Below are 13,276 nucleotides of genomic sequence, written 5' to 3' on the forward strand. Positions count from 1 at the left end.
AACTAGAGAGAGAATCGCTGGCAAGGGGGATACAACTACAACAACATGAACATATTTGACCGTGATTTAATTGTAATACACGTTTCAAAATGATGCCGAAGTAACAACATACTGATACCGGTTAGTAAACACCATGAATTAATGCTTTGACAAGTCTGCAGACAGACGGCAGGCGAAAAACCCTTTTAAAATGCGTGTTTTCTAAATGTAGCTTGGCTAAGCTAACGTTATATATGCTCCGACCGTCCACACTCACAACAACGGCCTATACAGACATAAATAAACCAGCGACTGTATTCACCATGACACAGGCAGTCTGTGGTTTGTACTTGTTTAACTTTTGTAATTAGGACCTGCTAGCCGGTACTAGGCCAAGTGGAAACGCAACCAAAAACAGGCCCCGCACGGCTCGGCACGCTTAGAGCGAGCTACCCGCTGCAGTGGGAACGCTCCATAACACTGCGCCACACGCCTCCACTTTTTAGGCGTTAGATTGGTTGGTTTTAGGGTTAGGATAACATGGTAAGCCAATCAGAGGCAGATTAGGACATGTCAGCCCTCAGTAATTCAGCATAATAATGAGTCATGTCTGTTGCAGGAAGAGTGTTTTTTTTTGCATTGGTTTTGGGGTCGGGATTTTGGTTCTATGGACGAAATGGGGCTTCTGAACCAACTGCACTTGGATTCTTCTCAGAGAATTCACCCTAAATTACATGGCAATGTATATCCGATGGTCGTGGAAGTTAACAGTCAAACAAAAGACTGCCATGTGAGACATGCATCTCAGTGTTGATTTGAAATGACAGCTATTCCTGTCATCTCCTTTATGTTGTGTTTTTCAAAGTAGTGTAGAGGCACAGAGGATGGAATAAGGGGATACTGTTCCTCTCTCATGCTAATTATAACAACTTTGAGCTTGACATTGTTGGAGTAAAATTACCTTTAGGGGGACTTCCGGGGAAAGCTATTTTATAGCATGGAGACTGTCAGTCTGTCACATATTTTATTAATGCACAAACTCCCATCAGGAAAGTCACTGGCCGCTGCCTGTGAAATGGACATGAATGATGTAAGTGTGTGAGGTGGGTCAGGGTCCTCTGAGACACACACACACACACACACACACACACACACACACCACACACACACACACACACACACACACACACACACACACAACACACACACACACACACACACACACACACACACACACACACACACACACACACCACACACACACACACACACACACACACACACACACACACACCACACACACACACACACACACACACACACACACACACACACACACACACACACACACACCATTTTAATTGTAATTAGCCTGAGCCGTCACAGGCAGTCCAGCAGAGCCTCAGAGGCGAGAAGCAGAAGATCCACTGAATTCTATGATTGTTGGGACTCTGGGCTACAAAACAAAAGCTGCAGACAAACAAACACTCTGCAACTTTAGCAACTTCTACACATTTTGGTAACAAGCATGGAAATAGGACTATAGCCAGCTAGCCTGCAGCTTAGACCTGTCAGACGTGATGTAAGGTATTATCACTTTCCACATATTATTACTTTGTCTCCTCAGACTGTAAGAGCTTTACAAAACAGGTTTAAAAAGAAGTTCAACAGAAAACTAGATCAAGGATAACAAGATCCAAAACAATAATTGTCACACAAGCATTAATGGGCCATTTAATAACTACACAGGCCTGAGTATGCTCATTATCAGGTGTATATCAGTATGTAGTGTCTCTACTTTAAAGAGTCCTCTCCTGCTGATGTTCAGGTGTATATCAGTATGTAGTGTCTCTACTTTAAAGAGTCCTCTCCTGCTGATGTTCAGGTGTATATCAGTATGTAGTGTCTCTACTTTAAAGAGTCCTCTCCTGCTGATGTTCAGGTGTATATCAGTATGTAGTGTCTCTACTTTAAAGAGTACTCTCCTGCTGATGTTCAGGTGTATATCAGTATGTAGTGTCTCTACTTTAAAGAGTCCTCTCCTGCTGATGTTCAGGTGTATATCAGTATGTAGTGTCTCTACTTTAAAGAGTCCTCTCCTGCTGATGTTCAGGCGTATATCAGTATGTAGTGTCTCTACTTTAAAGAGTCCTCTCCTGCTGATGTTCAGGTGTATATTAGTATGTAGTGCCTCTACTTTAAAGAGTCCTCTCCTGCAGATGTATATCAGTATGTAGTGTCTCTACATGTCTCCGTGCTTTAATGTTCAAAAAGCTCTTTATTTTTCTCATACTGCCTGTGCTGCAGCACCTCTTTTCACCCTCTGTCTGAAACCAGAGCCCAGTCTGCTCTGATTGGTTAGCTGGCCGGCTCTGTTGTGATTGGTCAACCGCTTAGAGATGTCCCGCCCCTTAGCCTAGCACGTACAATGTGTTGGAGCGCTAGCAAATAGAAGCTGGTGTGTTACAAAGTGATGTCACTATGTTCATGACGTATCAAAATAGTCCAATGTAGGTGTTTAGGGCAGGGGTAGGTGTGTTAGAACACAGGGATTTAAGCCTTTGCAGACCTTTTACATGCACTAAAACCTTTAGAACACACTACATGAAAGGGGAAACCCAAAAAAGCACAATAGGGCCCCTTTAAGTAGGGATTCCAAACTGCTAAAAAAGAAACCATTGTTTGCAGGAAAACTTCCTCAGGCAATCAGGAGAAATCAAACCTTAATTAATAATCATTAATTAAACCATCTGGGAGAGCTGATGGAGGAAAGACTCAGAGAGACGACTGGAATTAAAGTGTGAGTGAGGATTAATGATTTCTGTCAAAGCAGAATCCTCCTGGGAGCTGGACATGTTTGCTAGAGGTCACTGAGGAGGAGGTAGCTAGAAGAGAGCTGAGTTAAAGGTCACCTATTTGTAGCAAGTGTATTAGCTGTAATTCAATGAGTGATATTCAGAAGAACTAGGAATGACTATGGAGCTCAATGTGTGTGAAAAATACAAACTGAAACCAGGTATGCGTTACAAAATAGTTGTATTCAAGATATCAACAAGTTCCTTCAAATTCACACGATTATTTTCAGATGCCCAGTAAAGGCAAAAGACAACAAAAGAAAAGCTTCCAGGGTAAAGTTCATTAATTTCCGTTTAATCCTACTTTACCATATGGCAGGGAGGATAGGTTTAGAATCTTAGCTCGCCATCAAGGTCAATGAAAGGTCATCAGGTCATCAGCACCTGGCAAAAAAATATATCCAAACAAAAAACCTGACCTGTAAAAGGTCACAAGGAATAATTAGTATCTTCCCCATTAAGCATTTAAATAAAAATAAGTCTCTTAAATAAAATAAATACATTTCTGGTTGTACAACATTTCTATATCCATTTCTATACAAAACATTAATCTGTTTAATTTCAGCCAGTAAACAGCAAAGCAATACTTCAGGGCTGATAGCCGTGAAGACCCATGCATAAGATATTTCTACTAGCAATACTATTAGCATGCTAACCGCTAGCTCAGCAGCTAACGGGAGCTATCTCAATGTAGATTTCCTATTGAAAATGCTAACCGCTAGCCGCTAAGCTAGCGGGCACATTCCGGGCATATTTCAATAACATTACTGTTAACTGTGATGGTTATTCTCGCGTCCAGGAAAGAGAAGCTTAAAAAGGAGACTAAATGGAGTCTCTGAGATGTTTTCAAATTGGTACTTTAATTAATAAAAAGGCGCGGTACAGTCACAAACAGGATATTGTCCGACAGAAAAGCAGCTGTCTCTGGCCCTCGCTAGCAGAGAAAAGAGGCCGAACCGCCCAGGTGCTGCTCTTATATAGCTTCTGTAGGCTCCTCCCTGCGGGCCGGCCCTCCACATCTTAATGTCCGTTGTTACGTTTAAACAGAGGATTCAGGCATTGTACATTCAATACATACTTAAACACGACTCTTCTCCTCATATTGTCTTTCATCACTTTTCCTTTAACACATTCTAAACGTTGTAGTTAATATTCTAAAAAATACTTCACGGCTGGTTTGGTTTCTGGTCATTCCGGATGTTGTCACATCCTACCCACGTCTGTAAACAATAACTTTATTCAATATTCAGCAATAATAATACTTCTATAGTTGCAGTGTTAAAATCAGTAGGTTTGGGTGTGCATCACTCCATGTCATTTCGCTACTAAATTAACCTTTATAAGAAATGGTAAACTAGCCACATGCTAACCGGAGATGAAGGATTTTCAGAATAAAAGCTTATCTGGTTGTGCACAATAATTTTCTGGTTTTTCAGTATAAAACAGCATTTAAACTGAAGGTACATTTAAGGTACATTATGCCATCAAAACATTGATTTTAATTTCTAACAATCCCTCCTTACACACCTAAAAGGTGTGTATAATACTGAAATCAATGAGTTCTTCATCTGAACTCTGCATAGTACATAACTCATATCAAAAACATACAATCAAAATGGAATAGTGCGAATATCCTCAACTTTACAAAAATACAAAAATACTTTGACTGTGTTCAAACATAAAAGTTTTCCCTTGTGCATAACTTCTAGTGTTAACATTCAATATGGCTCTTCAAAATAGCAGCAATGGCTTGGTATCAGAACATTTCTTCCTCCCTCCTTTCACAGAAACCGTTCTTATAATACACTCAGTGTTAAGGCACTTGTTTTTACAAAGTGAAAATAAACTATTCATTTTAGAATTGTAATGATTCGAAAATATATGAAATCTACCATATAGAACAGTGAAAAATAATAAAAATGAAATAAACTATCTTGTACCAGTGTAATGTAATAATAAAACAAAAAATACACTATCTTGGAATAGTATAGAGTAATTAAAAATAAAAATACACTATCTTGGAATAGTATAGAGTTCAGTGAAATGGATTCACTCCATTTTAGCATTTTATTTTGCTCACTTCTTCAGATGATGTCATCATTTAAAGAGTCACATCGGCTGGACATTCATTGAACAACCTCATCTCTGAACATCCATATCGTTTAACATCATTCAAACTAACTCATCATTTTCATCAACATCTGTATTGGGGTGGGCCGTCTTGTTCTACTAGCATTTGTAACTGTCTCCTCATGAGAAATTTACCCTCCCTCCTTTCATACCATTTAAGGTATGAAAGTAATATGTTCTCTAGAAGAGGCCGTCGTGATCAATCGGTATTTTAGGACATGGAATTAGTGTTACATTTAGGCCTCCCCTGGGCGCCCCTATGCTATCCTTGTACCCTGGAGCCTAAACTCCCCCTGGGACTGGTCTCTTAGCCCTACTGGCTTTGGGGTGGTCTGTTCTAATGCAGTGATAAAGTCCCTGAAATGGTGTGAAAACCGGTGGAATATCAATAACTCATTATACTCATTTATTTTCATTTCTGGTCTACTTAAATAACTATGCTAACCCCCTTTAAACAGTGTGTGGAACCTTGGGTGCTCTAACGAGGACTTCAAAAACAGAAGTCATTTCATTAATGGTTTGTAGTTCAATTCAGGAATGTTCACTCATGGCCGATATGTTTCTCCTTTTAAATAACATCTCTAAATGTCAGGTCATCACTGATTAAATGGAGGAGCATTAGGAGGTGGTGGCACTTGTCTTTTAAAACTCATACTCTGGTGCCGTGCGCTCCCTCTGAAGCTGCAAGTAAGATTTAAAACATCTGCAGGATGGGTTGAGCAACCCCTTCTCCCTGAACGATATTTATTGTTGAAAATATGCACCATTAAAATGAGTGATCCAAGGCCCCGCATGTATTACTCCCAATTGTACTAGTTTTTTCAAAATTAAAATCTTCAATCGCTCTTTGCCTAGTGTCTTTTTAAAACTCTACATCTTGGACGACAAACAAATGTGGTTTCCACCTTAACAGTTCTCCTATTGTAATAACCATGCTACAATGGAGAAACCAATACTCTAGATTGGAATACTTTCTTTGGCTTGGTTCCAGCTCTACCTTTAACATTTTCCATTCAAATAAAGATTTGCCTGCTATCTATATTGTAACAAATTACATCTTCCCCAAATTCTCCATGAATAAGAATCTCTATAAGAATAATTTGTTTATATTATGAAAAGATTGAATAATATGTTCTACCCTCCGTGTGTTTTTAGGATTATTTTCTAATAAGTGTGTTTATGTGTAAACTCACTCACTCCTGTGTTCCTTCTCTCCCCCTCTGGTCGTCAAGCCACGACCCCCTCACGTTCTGCTGGCCCATGCCAACTCCTCTGGTTCTGTCTCCTCCTCCATCCTGTCTTCTCCTCAGTCCATCCGCACTTGGATCTTCCCGCTGTAATTCTTTCAGTGGCCCAACTGCTTTGCATTTCATCTCCTCCTTTTCAGTCTCTACGCTGTTGCATGGAGTGGTGTATTCTGGTCTCATGTCCCACACTCCGCTATTGTGCCAAATCTCGCGGCTCAGTTTGGAACTTCATGTCCTGTTTGAGGGACCGATGAGTTTGCCTCTTTGTCAGCATGCTGGTTTGGTTCTGGATGCCTCAGGTGGAGATGGTTCTGGATGCCTCAGGTGGAGATGGTTCTGGATGCCTCAGGTGGTTGTTGGTTCAGCTCGGGTTGTCTGTCTTTAAACCGGAGGAGGAGTCTCCTGTGGTGAGGTCATTTGTCTGAAGATGGGGTCGTAGCATTCTGACAGGCAGAGAGAGAGAGAGAGATCTCGGGCGGCATTACCTATAGCTAATTCTAACACACTGAGGTAAAATATATCCAATCCTTTCCACTCTATTTTCCTAATCTTACTATCTGTCTTAGATGTTAAATGTCATCTAAACCCAATTAATGTCTACTAATGGTTGTGCCATATCCCTAAACATTGTTTCCACCCACTGTTAACATGGCTACTCCAAATAACTCTTTCAGGAAACCATTTTCTTCTATAAATTAAAAATACCTACATGTTTCAAGCACCACATATTTCACACACTATAAAAGAACGTCCCCATATTTTCTCCATTACTTTAAATCTCACTGTTATTTAGAACATAAGTAACTTTTGTGACTGAACACATCTGCAATGTCGCCACAATCTGCTGGGGAATTTTGTTCATAGAGTTTGTACGTACAAAGCTGTACTTGTGGGTTAGTAGCCTGTTTCTACTGTAATCATTTTTCAATAATTGTGCTCAGTTCACCGGTCGGTTGTCCATAAACTTAACAGGGGTGTTTCTGGCACAGACTAAAACATGGATCCAGTGTATTTTTAGATTCCCCTAATCTGTAAATTCCCATCACCTACATATCCCAATCAGTTAAACCCATCTCATCATTTGATACAAGAACTGCATATATGGGGGTGAATCATCTTGATTGTAATCGCCTCACCTTTGGGACCAAGTATTTCTAACTCCTCCTCTTGTTGCTCAGCTGATCTTTTGGCTCTGGGGATAAGTGAAAGTCTCTGAAACACAGCTGGAGTTTTGTTAGTGATGTGGGCATTCTCTATGAGTGGACTAATGGATCCATGTCTTACTTGATATTGTACTCCCCATCCAACCAGAAAGGTGCCAAGTGTAATGAGCACAATCAACAATGCTATTCTGACTCTTATCCCTAGGGGACCCCACAATAGCTTTGGCTTTGTTCTTGACATCATCTCTATTTTCTCCCTTGGTGTCAGTTACAGAATTTAAATAATGAGTACTATAATAACGTATACAAAACGTTGGACTCTTTTTCAGATGTAAAACAAAAATAGGTTTTCACTTTAGTGTACTATCTATAAAAATCTATAGACAATTCGTCTTTTGAGCTGTTTCTATCTTTATCTTATTTCTATTTATTGTTTTGTTCCAGCTCTGCCAAATCAGTCCTAACTCCCAATAATGTTCTGGAAGTTGCCAGTGAAGGGTGACAATGTGTGAGGTGGTGTCAATTTGCTCCTTTTTCTTTACCTTTAAACCGGAGCGCGTGTGAAGTTCGTTACAACTTCTCACTGTTCCGTCCACCGGGGATCAGCTCACTGTCTTTTGTGAACTTTCACCCTCACCCAACACCTGGCCGAACAGGAGTCTCTTCTGGTGTCTCGTCTGGTATCTCTGTAGCTTTCTTAGCCTGTGTAGACAAAACTTGGATTATATTACTCAGAGTTCTGACATATTCATCACTTCTATTCGTCTAATATCTAAAACTGGACCACTCCCTCCTTGGAGGAGGCCCAAGCTTTGGCATACCTTTTGTCGTTATGAGACCTATTATTAACTACATTTTATTATTCATTAACTACAACGTCACTGAAATCAACATATCTGTATAATCATGACACTCCCTCCTTTGAGCAGAACATGCTCAATTAATATTGCAATGATTACCCTATTCTGAACAGGACATGTAAAACCCATAACGTTGCACTAAATAAATATAACTTCTCCGTGTACCCATAAGGCGTACAAAATATCGTATGATGTGTGGCTTTCTGATGGTATAAAAACATATTCACTCAAATCTGCCATTAGCACAAAAATGGTTTACATGTTGCAATAATGGCTTTTGTCCTGGTATTATGCATCATTGTTGCTGCGAAAAACAATACCCCTGGTGTCGCTAATGCGTCTCAATAATTCTAGGATTAGAGGATTGTTTGATACTGCTGAACAAAGATATAATAAAATAATATTTCTCTAAACTAGAGGGAAACATACGAACCATTCTCACAGAGGGTGACATGCATGAAGGGCTGGTGCCCCTCACTCAAAGTGAGATAGTGCCTTACGCACTACACTATAAATCAGTAAAATTACTCAAGCATAAATAAATAAAAACTGATTCTTGAAACTGTTGTTAAAACCCTACAACTTCTTCATCCAAGCTCTCAATCAGTGTTATGTTATTTAATCTGCAGCTCATTGCCTTAAAACAGATACTTCAGACCGATTATAAAATTGTGTTTGAGAAAAATGTAATCTGACTCCATAAATCACATAATTGTTTGACTAAAAAACTACACTTCCACTAACAATAAATGAAGTTCCCCTTTAAACACAGCCCCGGTCTTCTGACGGGGTCTATCTATGTACTGGCTGGAAAATGTTGTGCCAGTCTCTGTCGCTCTGTCACTGTTCTCCCGCTAACAGTCACTCTCTAGTTCTGCTGGGTTCTTGTTGACTTCTTCACTGGTTTGAGACAAGCGACCCTATCGGACACCTCCCTTTGTAGCCAGACTTCACCACAGCAGAAGCGAGTTTCTGTTTTTAGGTCTCAACAGCTCCACGTCAGGTGTATCGCCGCCCCTTGAACTGCAGTCGGTGTAAACAGGAGGATTTGGTATGGATCCTCCGTCTTGGGCGAGTACTAGGTTTCCGTCTTCATATTTTTGGGTGGAAACCCCATCGTCTTGACCTCACTAGCTGTGTGGACACAATAGTTTTCTGTGTGGGGGAACAACATCACTCGTAATCTCTTTCCTTCTCATAATTACAAAAATAGTCTGCTAAATGTTCTATTCTGTGGATGCTTTATGTGTAAATGCAAATGCTACTCTCGATTCTGTTTTTACATTAAACATTAAACCTCTCCCTTCTGTGGCGACATATATGGCTCAATGTAGCTGGATTTCAAAATACCCTTGTGCTGAAGATGCATCACCTGGTGGTCTGGCCCTCTGAGCTTCCTCATTGTTGTGGTTGATACCAGGGTGTCAGTGGCATTTGGGTCATGTTTGGCAATGCTGTTCGTCTTTGACATCCCTGAGACCCCCTGCTTCTGTCGTAATCATGGAAACCTCCCCCAGGGTAACTACATGGAGGGCCATTGTTTGGTGCATGTTGCCTTAGTAGTTGCGGGCAATCTCTGGTCCAATGGCCCATTTGGTTGCAATGGTAACATCCCTCAAACCGTAAACTTCTTCTGCCTGTGCCTCCTTGGAAACCTCCTGGTTGGTGGTTCTGCATCTGATTCTCTGGCACTATCTGAGATTTAACTGTTTGAGGTGTCTGCTCTGCATTCTCTGGTTCTTCCTGAGCTTGAATTGTTGGAGGTGTCTGCCCTGCCTTCTCTGGAAGTTCCCCCTCCCTTCTCCTTGTCTTGTTCCTACAAGCTACGGTGTCTTGTTTTTTCTGCTATGTCTTCCCTCACTGGCGGGTCTGCTACTCGGACCACATTTATGCTGTGTGCCAATAGGCTGGCATATTCCAGATGGAGTATCAGACTTGTAACTCTTATAAATCTTTCTTCATCTTCACTCCAGATAGTTCTTTTAATTGGAAAGGTTAAAGCATCTGATCAGATTATTACCCTTTCCTTGATATCTGCGGTTGAGCCTGGCTCTGCGTCTAGTCTCAATTTAGTTTCTTTTGGTGACATGTTCTCTAACTATTCGAATGAATATTATTAAGTTATCAAAGATTGAAACACTAATCCTCCGACTAGCACCTTCGTTCCTGATAAATAATATCCTATGTCATCCGAACTTAACTTTAAATCTGGGTAGGTTTTTTTTTTTTTTTATGATTTAAGTTTTTTTTTTTTTTTTTTTTTTTTAAATATTACCAGGGGAATTGTTAACTGTGATGGTTATTCTCGCGTCCAGGAAAGAGAAGCTTAAAAAGGAGACTAAATGGAGTCTCTGAGATGTTTTCAAATTGGTACTTTAATTAATAAAAAGGCGCGGTACAGTCACAAACAGGATATTGTCCGACAGAAAAGCAGCTGTCTCTGGCCCTCGCTAGCAGAGAAAAGAGGCCGAACCGCCCAGGTGCTGCTCTTATATAGCTTCTGTAGGCTCCTCCCTGCGGGCCGGCCCTCCACATCTTAATGTCCGTTGTTACGTTTAAACAGAGGATTCAGGCATTGTACATTCAATACATACTTAAACACGACTCTTCTCCTCATATTGTCTTTCATCACTTTTCCTTTAACACATTCTAAACGTTGTAGTTAATATTCTAAAAAATACTTCACGGCTGGTTTGGTTTCTGGTCATTCCGGATGTTGTCACATCCTACCCACGTCTGTAAACAATAACTTTATTCAATATTCAGCAATAATAATACTTCTATAGTTGCAGTGTTAAAATCAGTAGGTTTGGGTGTGCATCACTCCATGTCATTTCGCTACTAAATTAACCTTTATAAGAAATGGTAAACTAGCCACATGCTAACCGGAGATGAAGGATTTTCAGAATAAAAGCTTATCTGGTTGTGCACAATAATTTTCTGGTTTTTCAGTATAAAACAGCATTTAAACTGAAGGTACATTTAAGGTACATTATGCCATCAAAACATTGATTTTAATTTCTAACATTACACATTTTAAATACATTCTACCAATACAAGACTCACCGCTGATTGCAGCAATTGTTAACCAAACGTTAATCTGTTTAGGAATCGTGGAGGAATCCCTGTGTGTAGCATGTAGCATCAACGTAGCAACCAGCATCACAAACGACCAGCAAAGGAAACGGAAGTGATCTGGCTGCCATTTATAATGAGCTACGGGAGCCTGCTAGGATTGAAGGTTTTTAACCTGGGTTACACTTTCCCCCCCTGATCTCATGTACGTCTCGGACATGGACCTGGTTGTGTGCTAATTGGTTGCTGCAATGTGTGCAAGGGAAACTCAGTGTCTGTTAAGGCATATGTGAAGGCCGTAGCCAACCCATGAACAAGTGTATGGAAGGTGTCGAATACTGGTTGTCCAAGTTTTGCGTAGCGAAGTCGTTCTGGTGGTTTCCTGTTCCTAGTTGAACGTCTTGGAAGTTCATCCACATTGTCTGAAGTGGAGATTGGCAAGTCATCGTCTTCAGAGGAACGGGCCCTTTCCTCTTCAGCAATGTCCGCTTTTTCTTCTGCAGCAATGTCTGCTTGTTCCTCTTCAGCAATTTCTGCTGGTTCCTTTCCAGTTATTTTCAGTTCAGAGAGGTTCTGAGCAGCATCCTCTGCTGCTGCACCAACAGGGGCTGTGCTATTGGTAGTTGGTAGTATTGTGCTGGAAGGAGAACTAATGGGATCTGCTGGTATGTCAAGTATGGTGGTGAATCTTGAAAGCTCAGAGATGGGCAATTCACTGTATATTGGGGTTTCATCTTCATCAATGTCGACGTGATTGTTTAGATGTTCTGTGTTGGAACGAGTTATGGGCTTGCGGATTCGTGTCGGAATTGGGATTTCAGTGTAAAATCCATTTATTTATGTCTCCTTTACATCAACATGTGTCCCCTCTTCTTCATGTCTCTTCTACATCAACACGTGTCCCCTCTTCTTCATGTCTCTTCTTCATCAACATGTGTCCCCTCTTCTTCATGTCTCTTCTTCATCAACATGTGTCCCCTCTTCTTCATGTCTCTTCTACATCAACATGTGTCCCCTCTTCTTCATGTCTCTTCTACATCAACACGTGTCCCCTCTTCGTCATGTCTCTTCTACATCAACACGTGTCCCCTCTTCTTCATGTCTCTTCTACATCAACACGTGTCCCCTCTTCGTCATGTCTCTTCTACATCAACATGTGTCCCCTCTTCTTCATGTCTCTTCTACATCAACATGTGTACCCTCTTCTTCATGTCTCTTCTACATCAACATGTGTCTCCTCTTCTTCATGTCTCTTCTACATCAACACGTGTCCCCTCTTCGTCATGTCTCTTCTACATCAACACGTGTCCCCTCTTCTTCATGTCTCTTCTACATCAACATGTGTCCCCTCTTCTTCATGTCTCTTCTACATCACCATGTGTCCCCTCTTCTTCATGTCTCTTCTACATCAACACGTGTCCCCTCTTCTTCATGTCTCTTCTACATCAACATGTGTCCCCTCTTCTTCATGTCTCTTCTACATCAACATGTGTCCCCTCTTCTTCATGTCTCTTCTACATCAACATGTGTCCCCTCTTCTTCATGTCTCTTCTACATCAACATGTGTCCCCTCTTCTTCATGTCTCCTCTACATCAACATGTGTCCCCTCTTCTTCATGTCTCTTCTACATCAACATGTGTCCCCTCTTCTTCATGTCTCTTCTACATCAACATGTGTCCCCTCTTCTTCATGTCTCCTCTACAATCAACATGTGTCCCCTCTTCTTCATGTCTCTTCTACATCAACATGTGTCCCCTCTTCTTCATGTCTCTTCTATATCAACATGTGTCCCCTCTTCTTCATGTCTCTTCTACATCACATGTGTCCCCTCTTCTTCATGTCTCTTCTACATCAACATGTGTCCCCCTCTTCTTCATGTCTCCTCTACATCAACATGTGTCCCCTCTTCTTCATGTCTCTTCTACATCAACATGTGTCCCCTCTTCTTCATGTCTCTTCTACATCA

General features: G+C 40.9%; 1 long non-coding RNA gene across 1 annotated transcript; it reads right to left on the reverse strand.

Annotated features, from left to right (window-relative positions):
* Positions 1-2,998: 2,998 nt before the first annotated feature.
* LOC117560360 lies at positions 2,999-11,783 on the reverse strand. The gene is made up of 2 exons (XR_004571153.1): positions 11,301-11,783; positions 2,999-3,253 (listed from the first exon to the last, which is right to left on the reverse strand). It is a non-coding gene; the product is annotated as an uncharacterized LOC117560360 (long non-coding RNA).
* Between the last annotated feature and the right edge of the window lie 1,493 nt (positions 11,784-13,276).

This window comes from Gymnodraco acuticeps, unplaced genomic scaffold (genome assembly GCF_902827175.1).
Source record: "Gymnodraco acuticeps unplaced genomic scaffold, fGymAcu1.1, whole genome shotgun sequence".
NCBI classification, from domain to species: Eukaryota; Metazoa; Chordata; class Actinopteri; order Perciformes; family Bathydraconidae; genus Gymnodraco; species Gymnodraco acuticeps.